Source organism: Rhopalosiphum padi, chromosome 1, assembly GCF_020882245.1.
Source record: "Rhopalosiphum padi isolate XX-2018 chromosome 1, ASM2088224v1, whole genome shotgun sequence".
Taxonomy (NCBI): Eukaryota; Metazoa; Arthropoda; class Insecta; order Hemiptera; family Aphididae; genus Rhopalosiphum; species Rhopalosiphum padi.
Genome location: NC_083597.1, coordinates 5126542 through 5133276, shown reverse-complemented (window position 1 = coordinate 5133276; position 6735 = coordinate 5126542).

Sequence of the window (6735 nt, the reverse complement as noted above, 5' to 3'; positions counted from 1 at the left end):
TTGTGCAGCATACCGCGCGTCTCGAGCGATCACGAATTATTGGGTAGTCCGAATAGGTTAGGTATTACGCTCTGCACAGTGTACATATATTATTATTATTATTGTTTGCCCTTGATGTCCTACTATTTATCTAAACAATGTTGGCACAAGTCAACCCCGAAATGCTATTTTCGGAGTCAAACATTCTCAACAAATGAAGTATGCGTGTTTAGAATATATGATTAGCAAGAACATACTTATTACTATTTACCGATTTAAAAAAAAAATAGCTAAATGTTTATTCTATTATAGACAGAACTAAAAAGAAAGGGAGCTTGGTATTAAACTCCTGACATAATTTTTAGTCCTACCATTACAACTATTTATTTTGATTTAAACCAAAATTCAAAATTTTGTTTTTGAAAAAGAAAACTTTTAAATTTGTATTGCCAACAGCTTGGAAAAAAACTAGAAACTTTAATATAAAGATCAATTCAATAAAAATATTATTAAAACCATATTCACAAAATAAATGTAAGCATTTATATATTATATATATATATATATTTTTTTTTTTTAATAATTACCTATATAATATATTTAATAAAGTATTATATTAGTATAAATTTAATATAGACCCGTATTTATTTTTTTATCATTGTCAACGAATACATTATTAATTTAATAATACAAATATTATATATATATATTCAGTATACCTAATTTAATTTATACAAAACATTAGTATGGTCACCGGACATTGTTTAATGTATCTTCGCACTATAATATGTATACATTTTAATTAATTATAGTAGAGAAAATATTATTAGAAAGGTGACTGGGTTTAAAATAAATATATTTCATTATGTTTGAAAAGAATACAGATGGATTTTGTGAAATAAATATAGTTAGGTTATGTTACACTATTTATTATACACAATAACGTGCCCTTGATTACAACGCGTTAACAATTTAGGACGCATTGTAGTCAGAATACTATGGGCATGTTTCGTCTGCTGTATTATAAAATAATTTACAAAAGGAAATTCATTTTGACTAATGCACTCTATTAATCATACAAAACTATATCACTTGTGCATACGGTTTCGTGTGATAAATAAACAAATGTTTGTTGTTGTATTGAATTATAATAAAAATATAATATAATATAGTATAAATCTTATTATACAATGTTTCAGAAACAAGTGCGTTGTTAAATACATGTTGGTCAAAATGTATTCGACATTTGTAATGTCACATTTTTCGCCCAAGTTAATGCATTAAAAATGTAAAGGTATTATAATTTATAAACGAAAAAATTCATAAACTGATAGTAATTTATAGACAAAAACATACCATGGATTTGTTAAACATTTCTTTATGTTGGTACATATACGCACATACAGCATATATTAACAATAAATTGGAAAACATTATAATATATAACTGTATTATAGTTTCGTTAAAATCTGTGTGATTTCATTGTAGGTATATAATATATAATGTTTAACTTTTACTACTACTTTTAGACTAATAAGTTGATCACTGTTCGGATATATATTTTTAATCGTGTCGATTTTTCATTGCCTGTCTATATTTTACACAATGATTGTCATGGATTTGAATCGTATTTTTCATAGGCTCTCAACTCGATGGTGGTAAAGCTGAACTTTCTGCGTTAATAACAATAGATAACCCCCTTCGTCTAATGCTACCGTTTAGATAGTTGTGCGTATCGCTGATAACAGCCGGACGTTGATTAATAAGGTCAAAGGCACCACTGCACGGTTGTCAGTCAAACCGGACAGATTTCCTCCACTACATTGCCGTCTCCACGTTCTGTGTTGAACAAAAGATCTCCTTTGCCCTGATGCCTTTGCCGTAACGAAAGTAGACAAGCAATTTAAAAGACAAACGGTCGTTTGGCCCGTGTCCACGGAGGGTCGACAGAGAGAGAAAGAGATTGGTAGTGAGAGAGATAGAATGAGAATGAGAGAGAAAAAGTATCGGGTTAAAAGCTTTTTCCCTATCCGGGCATCCGATTTCTCGCGGACGAACGGTTAATTTAAAACTTTCAATACACTTTTATGTTTTGGGCTAACTCACGTGTGTGTTAGTGATTTAAATGAAAATGCAACAACACAGTTACCTATATCGGTTAAATTGTATATGTTATGTGTGCTCGTGACGAAGAAATGTTTACTAAATCGAAGATAAGTAGAAAAAAGCGATTCGATCACCAAATGGTAATAAATAGCTAGATATACAATTGACTTTAAATACTACCAACTCGGAATAAACTACACGCCCTATGGGTTTGTTTTCAGTTTTGGCACAGTTTTCAATCACTTAATTCAATTTATACTGAAACTGAATACCAAGTTTAAATCATTTAGACGAGAAACAACAATCGATAAGTATTGTTTAAAATGTATATTTGTACTGATAAATTATATGTTTGTACTTAATTAAATAGGTAGTTTGATTAGATATTCTAGTAATGATAAAAAGCTAATGAGAAATTTGCATGTTAAAAACTACACTCAATAATTACAAGTAATACATTATTATACCATAGAACAATACAAATTAGCAATTAAATATTAAAATAAACTATTTCTATATTTTTATCACAAATAATCTGCTAAGTATTCATAATATCAAAAAAAAAAAAAAAATTAATAATAATATAGTATTAACAAATAATAATAAATATAATTGTTTTTGTGTTTCAAGTATATTTTATTAAAATAAAATAAATTAATGGAAACGATATGATTTGTCAAGTTAGTAAAAATATTTAGAATATTAATATGCTTTTAAAATAAAAACGGGTATAGGTATTAAAAAATATAGTAAGTATTTAAGGTAAAGAAGGGGGCTTTTTCCTTAAATAGAACAAAAAACCTTAATAATTTTAAAATATGAACTTTCAGTATAGTTATTTAAAAATTTCAAAAATCAGATTTTAAATAACTTAATTAGTGAAAAAAAAATGATTATGCTTGGTTAATCACTATATACAATATATTTAGCATTATCGTTGAAATAATTACATTTTTATTTGTATAACAGGATTAATAATACACCTTAATAATAAATAAAAAAAAAATGATATTTATAATACTTACCTAAAATAAATTGCATGTATCCGGGGTATTTTTTTTTTCTTTTTATTATTAAACTAGACCGCTTAAATGATTTAGTTATAAGATACATAGTGATTAGTTATCATAGAAAAATATATTAAGATATAAAAATATGTTAATAAAGTACCTATTTCATAATTTGTTCTCAATGAGTGATAAAAAAAAAAAATGTATTTCCTATTATTTCTTGAAATATTTTATGGTTTACGAATTACGATAAAATAATCACCATAAGTATTAAGTATACCTACACGGAGCAGTAACCAAATAGGTACTATTTATGCATTTTATGTCAATATGGTATTCACTATCTAACATAAAATATATTATATTGCAATTTGCAGTTCTTATGGATTCCACTTAAAGGTGTATACTTAATAATTATGAGTTAAATACTAATAAAATTTGTAGTTTTATATTTTATAAGACTTGAATAATAACTTTCATTTCTTGGTTAAAAATGTAAATTAAAAGGCTGGTCAGAAATGCGAAGGTTTATATAATAATTTTGAAAATAATACAGTGATTTATACTTTTATAGCTGTTCCATAATTGGAAATTCAGCTAATATTTTTCTCGTATTTATTGGAAGACATAAAATTATCATAACCGATTACAACAGGATTTGCAGTAGACACGCTAACGATAAAATATATCTGAAACTTCTAGGCTTTATTAATGCAGAATTTACAATATAATATTTAGGTATATTGTATTAAAAATAAAATAAAATATACTTAAAAGGCATAAACATTGACATATATTATGGTTTATATTGAACTATTTGAATTCATTTCCTTCTAGCCACCTTGATCCTGCAAATATATCATAAAAAATGAAATAAATGGTAGTATTATATTGAATAATGTGTTTTTATGAAACTAAAATAATTATACGCATAACTATTTTAAATAAAATATACATTTATTTTCTATAGCTAATATAAAATCAAACAATTTAAAACAGTTCAGATTCCGATATAAATATATTATATTTTTATATTAAACTGTACATTTAATTATTGAGTTAAAAAAATATTATATATATATATATGTTTAAAAGGTTGTGTAATACACAAAGACCGAGTAAGATTAGATTAATTAAAATTGTTTATTGTAATACAATTGTAGTATTTTTTATTTTTAATATTTTGTTATATTTATTACTATTTCGATATCAACACAAGATAATTTAAATGTTTAAACGCAATTAAGTAATGCGAACGAAACAAAAAATATGTCTCGAGTAATCAAGTGGACAATAATAACTACCGAAACACGAGCTCAACAACGATGACGACACTCAGAATATCCATTTTCTAAAAATTCGGAGGGAAGATAAACACAAAGCGACCGGGGAAAAGAGAATAAATAAACGATAAAAACAGAAAAAAAAGGTGCCTGAAATCCCTCACAGTGAAGTATCCGTGTTTCGTTCTATTTTTTTCTCTTATTGTTATTTACATTTTCCAAAGGTCTATCGCGCGCACCCGAGTCGAGGATTTTAATTTTAGACACGAATGTTTGCCGAAGACGATGGACTCGGCGACCCCGGAGGGCAACCGCCCCGTATTCGGCACCACGTGGATAGGAATATTGTTGGGGTGGGGGGATGAAAGGAGAATGAAGGACACAAAAGAAAGCGAACTCGGGTGGTCCTCCTCGCCACACTGTGCACCAGGCCCGACAACCCGCCACCGGGTGCAGTGGCGTACAATATTTACTTTTGAGCGGCGTGTGTGCCGAGCAAGAACGAAACGCACCCGAACGCGATACCATCGCGTTTAAACGATTTGCGTCGAGCATGGACGATAACTCAAAAAGTCAAGTGTTATAAATTAAAATAATAATAACAGTAGATATCTATACACGAGATTTCGGAATCCTTCTGACTAACGTTGGTTATTATCATCGCAAGGTTTCAGAATATTCATTAGACGCAATCTCACTATACCGTCGGTCTAAAATCATTTTACGTTTACTTATACGTTTAATTTTCTAATACCAAATTTAATATTTTACTCTTTAAAGTAAATAGTAAACATATCAATTATCGAATCCACACGAACTTACAGTTATTATTTCCTATTATATCTAATATCCTGATACTTATTATCATGTTAAAAATTTAAACGACTACTGCGAGATTTGAAAATATTGAAAATAAATGTAGTAAAATGATATTATTATTGTAAAATGTGTTTGTCGTATAAGTATATTTAATATATCATATTATAATATGTCACGCATAAAGGAATAACTTAAACGTCCATTAAACTAAAATATTATATTGTATAAAACATATGGTAAAAAAAACGATTGGGAGTATTGGTTTGAAAATAAAAAAATAAATATTCTACAACTATTGAATAATACAATACCTATAATATAATATACCGGTCGATCGGCAGACTTTATATATTTATAGGATATATATGCGTTCTTGTGTTTGTGCGTTGAGCACAGTTGTACACGTTTAATTCAGAGAACCGACGCCGAGAAAACCTTATTTCGACACCCCGTGGGCTATCGTCATCGGTGGCGAAGGCGGCTCGCGGCATTTCTCTTAGTTTCTCGTTTCTCACCCTCTGCGCGAGAGGAAACGCATCTGCCACCGCTGCACCAATAAACGGCCCGCTAATTTCCGCATTTAACGCCGCGCCGCGTACGCAGAGTGTTTGCTCGCGCGCCGCACGAACCGCACAAAAACCCACGCCCGCAGCCTTGTACAGAGGATATAAATTTGTTTTCGGCATATCGTCATCACACAGCATAGATACAATAATATTCGAATAGACGACCATGGTGAAAAATAGCCAACTGGAGATATAGTCGTTTAGACGTCAACAAATATTAAAAATTAAGAAAAAAATGTAAAAAAATTCAAAAATATTATAATTAAAATGTTATACAGAGTGATTCACTAAGCATGTTCACTTTCATTTTTCATCTAACAATGAATTTATTCAAATTCTAATTTTTAGAATGTTTAAATTGTTTAAAATATATTTAAGGATCATATTATCAAATTCTTGAGATTTTTTACTGTAGTGTCCTGTGGCAATGTAAATTTCTGTTTTTCAAATTAAAATTTTACCCCTTATTTAAAATAATATTTGACTCCTAGAAAAATATTTTTGAAAAATATGTGAGTAAATTCTAACATTTCAAAAATGAAAAATATAAGAATACAAAATATATTAATTTGCACAAATTATTATTATTTAAAAATTTTTAAAAATTCGCGGGAAATGTATTATTAAAAAAAGTTTATATTTTTCGAGATAATCGGTGTTCACTGTTGAAGAATCATTTGATAAAATATATCATTTATTATCATACCATAAAAAATATATAATATACATACGATTGTTTGATTGTGTCAATTTTAGATGGATATTATCTATTATCACCCGCCCACGCGTACAAAAATATTATGTCATCGCTGTCTAATGATTACCAAACGCCGTAAGGTAACTATAAATGTGTATAATACAATAATCAACGAACGACCATAGTGCTATATTATATATTTTTATATTTATATTATTATTATATGATATTAGCTGTTCGCTCGAAATATTATCGAGCGCTTTGTAAGGTACTTT